The sequence below is a fragment of the Centruroides vittatus genome, unplaced genomic scaffold, assembly GCF_030686945.1.
Source record: "Centruroides vittatus isolate TY-2023 unplaced genomic scaffold, ASM3068694v2 contig_1477, whole genome shotgun sequence".
NCBI lineage: Eukaryota > Metazoa > Arthropoda > Arachnida > Scorpiones > Buthidae > Centruroides > Centruroides vittatus.
The window spans coordinates 625,550-637,788 of record NW_027120916.1 but is presented as its reverse complement, the minus strand read 5'-3'; the positions used below and the strand labels follow the sequence as shown (position 1 = coordinate 637,788).

At 28.8% G+C, this 12,239-nt stretch overlaps 1 protein-coding gene across 1 annotated transcript in view; it reads right to left on the bottom strand.

Moving 5' to 3' along the window:
- Nucleotides 1-10,429, bottom strand: part of LOC136968499 (cold shock domain-containing protein CG9705) — a 30,555-nt gene extending 20,126 nt beyond the window's left edge. The window contains exon 1 of the mRNA XM_067262477.1: nt 10,053-10,429. The gene's annotated coding sequence lies outside the window, so the exon portion shown is untranslated. The remainder of the gene's footprint in view (nt 1-10,052) is intronic.
- Nucleotides 10,430-12,239: the final 1,810 nt, after the last annotated feature.

Below are 12,239 nucleotides of genomic sequence, written 5' to 3'. Positions count from 1 at the left end.
CAACTGGAAACGGTCCAAAGAGAATTCTGCACAAAGGGGTTGAAAATGGAATCAAACTATTGCTGACCTCATAGCAGTGATTCAAGCTTAAATACAGATTTCCAATAATGTACTTGCTTCTGTGATCAGCAATTTTGCAGTTTGTCTTAATCATGTAATTAACTGAGAGAGAACTCACAGGGAACAAATCATATAAATTTCCTTGAGTTATTGTGTAATTTGCTTTTTGAATGATATGTACAGTATATCTGCTAATATTTAGGTAAAATAAATATTTCTTTTCATTAACTTCTTTTTTTACAACACTGTGTATGGAAAGAAGAAAAGTCATCTAATCCTAAATTATCTTAAGATTACATGAAAAAATTGTTATAATCTAAAATATGTTTTAATCTATTACTGATGATTAACAAATACTGTATTATGAAACATGTTTCAAGGTAAGAATATAGTGAGAAGATCTCGTGAAGATCTAGTGATGATGTTTCTCAAACTCTGTCTCGTTGAGTTAGTTTCCAGGTATATCACGATTTGATATAGTAGATTTAGGTTCAATGGAAGCACACCTCCACACTCAATTCAGAGAATATTTACAGTTTATTTACAAAACAAAATACAAGATCTGTTCAAAAAATACACGGACTGTTTGAATTGTGCGGCTCCAGTTGATTCCAGGGGAATCCGATTGGTGTCGCTAGGTTTGTACAGATCGCCTGGTGATAAAGCCGTTTCTCGATTATAGATATCTTTATTTGTTGATTAGCTACGTGGTTTTTAGTGAAATGCGATTTTTTCGTTTGTCGGATTTCAGAATGAATGACATGAAGGAGCAACGACTTGCTGTGAAATTTGTGTTAAACTTGGAAACGAAGGTCTAATCGTCCCAGTGACATTGAAACGAAGGTCCAATCGTCCCAGTGGGTGGGAGAAACGTCCCCCCAGACTCAAAAAAGCTTGCCAAGTTCGATCCAATGTCAAGGTGATGCTGACAGTTTTCTTTGATGTTAAGGGTGTTGTTCATCACGAGAACCTCCCCAAGGCTCCACAGTGAACCAGACTTATTACATTGATGTTCTGAAACGTCTGAGGGACACCATCTGTCGCAAAAGGCCAGAAATGTGAAGGAGTGGCAACTGGTTTTTCCATCACGACAATGCTCCAGCCCATTCAGCCCTCAGAACTCGTGAGTTTTTGGCCAAACACTCAATCACTGTTCTTCCCCCCACCCCCACTCACTTGATCTTGCTCCTTGTGACTTTTGCTTGTTCCCAAATTCAAAAGGCCCTTGAAAGGAAGAAGATTTGAGAGGATTCCCGAGATTAACGCAAATGCGACGAAAGCGTTGAAGGACATTACAAAAGAAGCATACCAGGACTGTTTCAACAAGTGGAAACACCGTTGGGATAAGTGTGTGCGTTGGGAAGGAGAGTACTTTGAAGGGAACCCAGACATGTAACTTCTACATAAAGTACATTTTGTTTTATGATGTTAGTCCGTGTATTTTTTGAACAGACCTCGTATGTAGAACGTACAACTTTGACAACATAACATATACAAGACAACAAAGTGTGGTGTCTAACGTATCAGCTTGGCCTTCAGGAACTATTAGATATCAGACTCTGTAGAGGGCTCAGTCAGCTTGTGGAGTTGGCTCAACTATACGGTCTGTCCACTCTCCGCACTTACCTGTCCCTGAGATCATTATCAGAGGAGTTCACTCTCTCTATGCTCAGCGGGCTTCTCAAGTGCTAGAGGCTACCGTATTATCAGTCTCTTGCCCTTCTCTCCACCCTCTCCCGTTCGCTCCGCTATTTAACATTTTTTGGACAGAAAACTTCCAACCAATCACAAACCGTTCTTTCGCAAACAGCTTACACTTAGGTCTGCTGTTATCCAACAAGAGTGGAGCTTACATTAACGTCCGCCACTTGTTTACGTTTAGTAGTTTTTTTATATGGTAAGTGGTCTATCGTCTGACCACAGGTGAGTCCAATTGACAAAGTTGCGCTTCCTTTGTTTTCCCTCTGTTTACAAGTCAACACCTTATAAGTGGTATATTACCTGACTGCAGGTGGGTCCAATTGACTCTTTTGTTCCCTCTCTGCTAAAAGGAAATACTTTACAAATTTGTTGATTCATACTTTACAAATATTATGTAGAATATTGTAAAAAGCATTCTGTTTTAATAACGTTGAAACTATTACAAATTATTCTGCATTATACTGAGTCCATTTTAATCAATCCACTGGAATAACTTGGAAAATACACAAGCTAAAAAATCACTGAACCAAAATGATAGAATTTAAGGGAGCCATAAGATGAGGCTATCAGTTTCATCAAAGATGGCATTACAATCAGTAAAAACAGGGTTAACTTCATTTTCTTAAATGGAAACCCACATTTTTTTTATTGCATATTATGATTCTGCATCAAAGATAAACTTTTATTTAAAACATTTTTTTGAAATACGCACTTAGCAAAAGTTAAGAGCATTTAAACTTTTATGCAGCTGTCACATGCATGAGTCTGTGGATATCTGTAAGGTTCATAGAAAAGAAGGAAGAAAACTGATTTAAAAAAAAGTCATTACAAAACTATTATTTTTTGACGGAAGTATTCTTTTTCTTTAAATAATGAATTGAAATGAAACTTTGTACCACAGCTTGAAGTCATCTTAAATTTACTTAATACATTTTTTATTTTAATTAAAGTTTTAGTGGAATGCTTAATTAACATGAGTGTCTGTCACAGTTTTCTCCTATGGCAAATGATGTTCAAAGACAGACAACTCCATTTTGCTGAATGCACAAGTTAATTCTCTATTTGAAATATCTCACAGTATAAAATATTTCATATGTTTGCAAAAGCTGTTCAAATCCTCCAATCATATCTTCTCTAGTCTTTAGTTCCTGTTCATAGACAACGTTCTTTAAATATCTGCATAAATAAAAGTCAGGGGAAGTCAAGTCCAGTGATGATGCAGGTCCATTATACAGTGGAACCTCGGTATACGACCTTAATCCGTTCCTTATACCGAATAGGACATATACCAAACCAACCTTTCCCATAAGAAGTAATGTAAAAATGATTAATCCGTTCTCATGTAAAAAAAAACCCCTCTTGATATGGTATATTAGTGAGATTGTAAAATAATTTAAACACTGTTTGAGCACATTAAAAAATCTATAACAACATTTATTTTTTTATTAAAGTTATTACAGTATATTGTATTATATTATTTAAATCATTAAATCAAAATCAAATCAAATCAAACTCTCCTTAATATTAATAATCTGTTTAGAAATTGTTAAATCTGCTAACGTTGCGAAAGGGGTTAAATCAATGTCTTTATTTTTCACAATTGTCGATATCGTCATTCTTGGAATACGGTATGCAACAGTTAAATCTCGACACGCATGCCACCTTCATATTTCTTAACAATCTCTTTTTTCAGTTCCATTGTGATTCTAGTCATTTTTTTAGTTTTCAGTTGCCTTTCATTTGCCTTTTTGCAATTCATGATTAATAAAAACAATAAAATTTTACTTACAAATTAAAATCAGAAGAAATTTAACAAAGTTATAAACCGTGGCACCGCGAACATCTAGTCTGGTCTAGTACACAGATAGTGCTATTTGTTCATAGATGGTGCGTATAATTGAATTAAGTCGTATACTGAACAAAAGTCGTATACTGAGCAAAATTTGTTTCGTCCAAACAAGACGTATTCCGAGGTTCCACTGTACTGGTAAATCCACCTTCTATTAAAATCCTGTTTAAATAATTTATTACAATCAGATAGAGCAGGGGCCCCATTATGCACAAACTGAATCCACATTCTTTGCCTTGTATGTAAATTAATATCTTCAGATGACCTTCAAATAATGAACTGATACAAGTTTTTGTATCAGTTCATTATTTGAAGAAAAAGAATGATTCCACCAAATAATAGTTTCATAATGAGTTTTTTTCAAGCATTTTTCTTCCTTTTCTTTCCAATGAACGTCACAGATATCCACAGACTCATGTACTTGTAATGTAGCAGCTGCATAAAAGTTCAAATGCTCATAACTTCTGCAAAGTAATATCTTAAAAAAAAAAAAACAAAAATGTTTTAGTTAGCAGTTTGTTTTTGATGCAGAATCATAGTATGCAATAAAAAATGGGGATTCCTATTACTGAAAATGAAGTTGACTACATTTTCACTGATTATAGCACCATCTACGATGAAACCAACAGTCCCATCTTCTGGCCCCCTTACATTTTTATTCTGTAGATTTGCATATTTTTCAAGTTATTCCAATGGATTGATTAAAATGGACAATCGTGTTTATATCTGTTACTGAAATGAGTAAAAAATGTTAAATTTAAGAGCTTTAGCAAATTATCTAACTTGTTTCTACTTATAAATGTTAACATTCTATTGAATCAATTCTGAAAATTTTTTGCAGAATAAATATTCTGATTGCATTTCCATATTTCAATAGATTAGATTTTGTTTTAGATAACATGATTAGATATTCTGTCAGAAATATTAATACAAAAATTTTATTGGTTTTTTCTAGTGACTTTATATTTCTAAGTTTACATTCTTAAGCATGAGTCAAAGTGCAGTCACATATACTATAAGAAGTTAATTTAGACTGCTGTAAACAGATCTTTAGTTGTATACCATCTTAACATAATAAAATTAACTCTCAATTCTTATAATTGCTTTCAAGAAGGGTAGTGTATGAATGTTCAAATTGATACACAATTATTAATGTCTTCTTCCACAGTTATTATCAATTGTAATCAAGAAATCTCGTGTAGTATATGTTTTAAGAGTAACAGAACTTTTGATCCACTCTATAAAAGAAACTGAAATAAGTATACAATGCCAAGCATGTCTACAAGCTGATTAAATTTATTTCAAAAATTTTTGATAAGAAAACCTATATAATGTTGCATTATTATGTTTTCTTTTTTATAAAAATTCTTATTATCAATAAAGTTTTCTGGAAAACATCTGTCTTTGTTGATTCTAAATGAAATTTAACTAAAAATAAATAAAATTAAATAATATAAATAATTTGAATTACTAAACTCCATCTCAACACCGGAAAATAATAACAACTACCTCTTAACCTTTATCTGTATTAAATATCTGCAAACATAAGCAATTAGAAAACAATATTGTCAAATTGCTATAATCTGGACAATATCTCCTTTATTAATTAACAAAAAAACTATTAATTATTGAAGTTTATTAAAAATTAAGATAAGCTAATTTCACTTATTTCATCAGGTCAATAAAGTCACTATTATTAATATCTGTTTTAAGATATTTTACATGATTTTTTTTAAGATTAAAGATATTTAAAAGCAAATAGAAAAGGCAAAACAGTTTTTTTTTTTTATACAAAGTGTATAAAAAATAAAATATTTTAAGATGTAATAAGAAGATAGAACTATGACATAATTGTTTATTAAGGAATTATTCTAAAAATATAAGCATTAAATTTATAAATCCAATTAAAACAATTTTAGTTAAAAAAATTATCCATCAATTTTTAGAAAAGTACACTTCTAATTATGCTTCAATAATAGTTTAATTCAATTAGAAATTTTAAAAGAGAGTTTGAAATTAAAAACATCTTAAATATTTTATTTATATACTACAACCTTGTACCTTTATTTTAACTATTTTCAATGTAATATGTGCAATTTTTCTGTTCAACAATGGACATTTTATGCACCAAATAGAATGAAACAAACAAAATTAATAAACACAAATATTCATACATGAAATTATGTTGCATAAATTTTTATTTATTTATATATTATTATCTAACTAACAGTTCATTTTTATGTAAGTTAAAACTTTTTTTTTTTTTTTGTCTTCTCTTGATGCAGGGGTAGTTGTCCCATTTAAGTCAACAAAGCTGAATTTTGAATATATTATCATCTAGAATTAAAAGCATGAAAACAAACTTTTACAAATAATATGTTTAAAAAAAATCTGAATTATTGATTAAAGTAGATAGATTATCTTCATGTAAAAATGTAAGAAATAACAATAAAACATCCAAATGTAAGATTCCAATTACCATATATATTTGATTATTGAGTTTCAAAGTACACTGTTCTAAAATTAATGTATAGTAATCTCAGTGTAAATCTCTAGATACTTCCTTAAACATATTTTCAATTACTGTACATGAAGATTTATATACATTTAAGCAATTTATTTGATTGAAAAGATATAAAAAACATCCAAATAACTTTTTATGCTTTCTTTTAGATAAATTAGTAAAATAAATGATGCTTCAATAAAGAAATTAATGCATTTATCTTAATCTTAATATATAAACAATAAAAATTTAATATGTGTAATCACATAAAATATATATATTATGAGATTACATATTTTAAGTTACATAAACAGTATTGAAGGAGCTTATTTAGCATTAACTTCATTTTTTAATTTATAACATTTGGTTCAACTTATTTTACCCTTTAATTATATACAATGTTTTTATAATTTTTGTAATGCAAAATAATCATTATTGACTCTAAAATGCTTAATATTCTTGAATTAACGGTTACAATATCTTACTAGAAAATACATTATTCTATGTTATATACCTTATTTTGATTTCAACAAATGGATTATTTTATACAAAATACACTGTAATATACATTATAATATAATGCAAAAATTTAATTTATAACTACTCTATATAATTTTACAATTATTTATTCATTCTGACAACAAGTGACCTTGACTATAATAGCAGTAATTATTTAAACAATATTCAAATAAAAGATTAGGCTGAATAGATAAATGCAGTTAATGAAATTGAAATATCCAGAACAATACATACTATAAATCTATTTTGTTTATATAAATGCAGACATAAAATCTGAAAAAATAATAATAATAATGATATTTCTTTTCCCTTGTCTAAGTAATGAAAATATCTTCAATTTTGTTTTGTTTTATATGTATAGGGCATAAAATTTTTATTAAGTAATTTTTTATTACAAATATTTTTATAACCTTTATAAAGTTTTTTTAAAATAATGATGAATTGAAATGTAAATATATATTAATCTGCTTTAATAAACTTGCTGTTTTAAATATGGAAATAATGAAATGTAAATTAGCATGTTATAATCTAAAAAAAAAAAAAATGAAATAATAAATACCATGACTCATTTGTTAACGCATTCTTAATTGCATTAAAAAATATATTTGTTAAAATTATTTATTAATTAATATTCTTCACCGAATTCAACATAAACGCCTAAACACCTGACAGGTGTGGTGCGTCATAAATACAGTACCCATATGTGGTCCTCGACGTTATTTCGACCATATTTTGCAAAATAAAATTTAAATAATTTTTTTTTTTCTCATTTTGTTTTTCTTTTGCACTTATCTATTATAATCGTTTACCATCGACGTAACTTTCTAAGAACTCTAAATCTTTTTATAGCTGTTAAAATAATCTCTTTACTGCATAATTGAATTATGTGTGTACGTTTTTAAAACTTATATATTAATTGTATAAGTATCATGTAATCCATGTGTTCGAAAAGAAAAAAAAGAAAACAAATAAAAACAAGATAAAATAATAAACTATTCATATTACATTTGTTAAAGAATAAAAAAAAAAAAAAGTCATTCAAAACGTGATAGCTACACGAAAGAAAATGACTATAATTTTACACCTCTTCATTCCACTTATTAATTTATTGTAGGAAAAACCAGGAATGCAGACGTCCAAACGAATTAAATTTCCCCGTAAATACCGCAAATGACTTGTGACGTTTCAGCGCTATAATCAAAACAAAGCATTCAGATAAGCTCCTCTTATCATATTTGAAAACAATGTCTGATGTTTATAAAATCTGTCTTAATATTTTATGGATTATTTGAAGAAAACAACAAAATTTTTCGGTTAATGTTACCTTAGGTGCCAAAATGGCGGCTCGTCTCTGATTCCAGCAAGGAAACAGCAGGACGCGCGTTCTAAGATAACCTAACCTATTCTAATAATTTGGTTGCTAATAATTATGGTAATTTATTAGAATAGGTTAGGTTAGGTTAGAACGCGCGTCCTGCTGTTTCCTTGCTGGAATCAGAGACGAGCCACCATCTTGGCACCTAAGGTAACATTAACCAATTTTTCTAAGTAAAATATACGGAATAGAATTATATAGAATAATAAAATTTATTGAGTCGAACTGTAGCGATAACGACGAACGGGAGTGAAAGGAAAATCTATAGGCTATAATAAAATGCATTTAAGTACAAGCTGTGTAGCATTTTATTTCCATCACGGACGTTATATATATATATATATAGCATCCAAATTGATTAAATTTTAACAGAGTACAATGTACTGCATTATTTTAATTTTGTTCTCTTTACTCTAGTTTCAATAAAATCTATAGATTTAAATTGAGAATCGTAAAGTCTCGTTTCGGTGACGAAAATTATCTAGTTAATAACTTTAAATATATAAAACTATTATTATTTTCTCAAATACGTTATTTATTCTCATTATCAGATACTAAGATAATATGAAATACCAATTGTTTATGTGTATAATTTATAATTATGTAACTTAATTGCATATTTAGGAGTTATTTGTCTGTATAAGTTATACAGTTCACTTCTACGAATATCTTTTTCCTAGTCTAATAAAAATTTAATATTTAATTTTAATTTGATTGATGTTAATCATATAAAACTAAAATAACATCGAATACTAATTTATACTTTTAGCAAAAAATTATTTCCGCCATTCCGCTACTGACAAATTACATTTATTTTTGAATAAATTACAATTATTCCCAGTATTGAAGAGTGATCTTTATGTAGATAATATATATATATTAAATGCAATCATTGCTTCTTGAAACCGGAAAAAGGAACAACTTATTTATTGTGTCATACAGTAAAGCTGGAAAGTTAAGACCGTAATACCGCGCAAACCAATATTTTGCCATTACTTTTCTTAACTCGAATAATTAATATTCGTGTATTTAAATACGTGAATTACGTTCAATTTAAAAATATTGCTCGTATTATTTTAAATGTTAATATTAAATAAAAACTGCCGATGAAATATCGATTCTAATTCATTTCCAGTCATACAAGTTATTAAATAATGAACAATTAAAACTGCATCACGCTAAATTAGTTCGCATTTTAATTAAGTTTTTGAACTATATGAAAATTTCTTATTTAATTTTCTACTTGATACTAATATTTACATTAAACTTCAAAAATATATTATTCCATATTAAACGCTTGTCGGTTTTCTTTTACTTGTTATCTACCTTGATTTTATGTGTACTGTACTGTACAATGGCGTATATTCGTGCTATTGACAGATTTATTCAATCTCGGTTATGTAAAATAGTGACGAGCAATAGAGAATCGCCAGTGAATTCGTAGTTCTTATTTGTTTATATGATCTGATTTATGCGATTTTAATAAACTGATACGTTATTTCGTTAATATCTCCTTGCACAATAATCGTAACTAATAGGTAAATAGATTACTACGGTAATATAATGTTTAAAAGATAAATAAATATTTAAAATATATCAAAGTTTACTCTGCCAGTTTGTTTCATATATCTAGAATTTATTGCTTACATTCATACTTCTAATTAATAAAAAAAAAGGTAAATGAGTGGTATGAGTGGTAAATCATTTCATTTGAATTCTCTACACTTTATAATAATGTTTCTTTATTAATAATAAAAAGAATTAAATATAAACATCTGTTTGTGGAACTATACATTCTGTTTATCTTATCTAATACATTATTTAATATTGATAATATCGAAGCAATAGTTTAAATATTATTTATTAATATTTGTATCGATATATACATAAACATTTCTTTATTTTCAAGTAAAAATGTAAGTTTCGAACTGCACACAGACCACGTGTTTTCTACCTCACATGGTGACAGCAGGAACACATCGATACGTATACCAAGTATATGAAAGTAAAGACAAATACTTAAAGAAAACATTGAATTTACTTACTATTTATAAATGCGTTCACTTGACTGCCTAGACGATATTAACGATTGTCCTAAACAATTTCGCTTTGACAATCCGAATGGAGGGAACTAGATACTCCCCGCTGATTACAGATGGCGCTTGTGAATAGCTTATTTAGTAACTTCCATTTCCGTTCAATGCTTACTCAATTTTACACGTTTACTTAATTTAAAAGGTTATTCCAGTAATTGAAAAAGGTTATTCGATTTAATTTACTTTGGTATTAACATTTAATTATGGATCCTCTCCGGTTGTAATCTGTTAAAGAAGTGTCGGGTTGCGAAAAGCGATCACGTGACGAAACTGTAAACAATTGGTTGGTAAGGAGTGCACAAGTGAAAATTTAACAAAGCGCTATTTATTATTAAATACAGTACTTGGAAAGTTCTTGGACAAAATCACGCAATTATTAAGTTTAAAATGATGTAAAAATTTTTTTTTTTTTTTTTTTTTTGTTACATTTTTAACTGTGGTTGTCTTATATTCCAGAATGTTTTTATATATCACATATTTATTCCATTGTTTAGGAGCGAATTTGAAATACAGTATAATACAGTACTATACATACTATGCGTGCGTATAGTTTACAAAACTGTTTAAGTATGTGTTAAAGAATATTTCTATATTATTTAAGGGAAGTCTACACATTTTTATTTATTTAAAATTTATTGCACTTTTTTCTTTTGTTATTGTTTAAAAATTAAAAATTAAAACTAAAATACTTTTTTCGGATTTTATTTATATAGATATTTACAATTATATTAATCGCATTTAACGCAAACTTAATTAAAAAATTAAATTAGGTGTTTGGTGAAATTAGTGTGATTTATTTGCATAGAAAGCGGTAGATAATTAAATTTTGCATTAAATGAGATCAATATAATTAAAATTTAAAAATATATTAACATTTAATTATCTCTTTAAAAATATCGATTGCGTATATAGGCTAAGTCTAAAATAGACAATCCATTCTAGTCCTCACTACCTGGCACAGCGGTATCTATAATTGTTTTTACGTAACCATAACATGAAAAGTTTTATTCGTAAAAGGCTGTGAAGACTTAATTTTCACATCAAATATCAGAATAGAGAGTTTCAAATAGAAAGATCGCAATAATAGACTATAATTGGCATGTAAGGAACGTGCAGCCTTTTGTGGTACCATTGCCTGAGGCTTCTACTTTAACATAGTGCTAACTTTAATTTAGCTAGCATGAATTAGAATTATGGAAATGTTTTCTGTTCCCTTATAAATTATTATTAAACGTTTTTGTTTAAATTGTTTTGTATCATGTCTTCATACAAATCTTGCAACTGAAATTTTTCAATCCTTTCTAATTAAGATGGAAGGCCGAGACTTTGAGAACATACCTAACTCAATGCATTTTGATATTTTAGGGGGTGATCCCACTACCATTCTCTCCACCCGGACACCTCATAAGCAAAACTGAGTGTAGAATTTAATTATGATGTATGTGTGTAAATGCGTTATAGCGATGTATATAGTGAGAGTGGACTATTCGACCATCTTCCCAACCTCAGAAAATATGACCAGTAAAAGTGTTTTATTAATTGTTTAAATTGTATTAAAATGATTAATTTCCATTAAGTAAATCTATCTGAATATATGATATATTTTTTGTGCATTTGTCTTGAACGTATAGGCTATATATATATATATATACACACACATTTATGTAACTTGCAATACAACGTGCAGCTTTATGAGCTATTTTTAAGATGGAATGTGGTATTCTGATTAAAAAAGGTTACTCACCTCCGGTTTAATTTCTTACCAAATAATAGAATACATTAACTCAAATCGATAAAAGATATTGTATGACGGCCGGATGACCGAAGCAGTTAACAGTAGCGTATCCGGAATTTTGAGAAGAATAAAGGTACTGCTAAAGAAAGATTCGAGGGGATTAAGGCACGTGTCCCCTACATTTTCGGAGAATGTTACTCAAATACTTTAGAATTACTTTACTTACTTAATCTTAACTAATTGAAGTCATGCGATATGCGATATCATTTGGGGCCGAAGAGGTTACGCCAATTTTGCGCGACTATCCCAATGCCCGAGCGTCCCAAAATTTGCAGTTTAAGCAAATTTGTGTTTAAGAAATAGCTGAAGCTACACGTATGATTTATTTAACAACCTATACA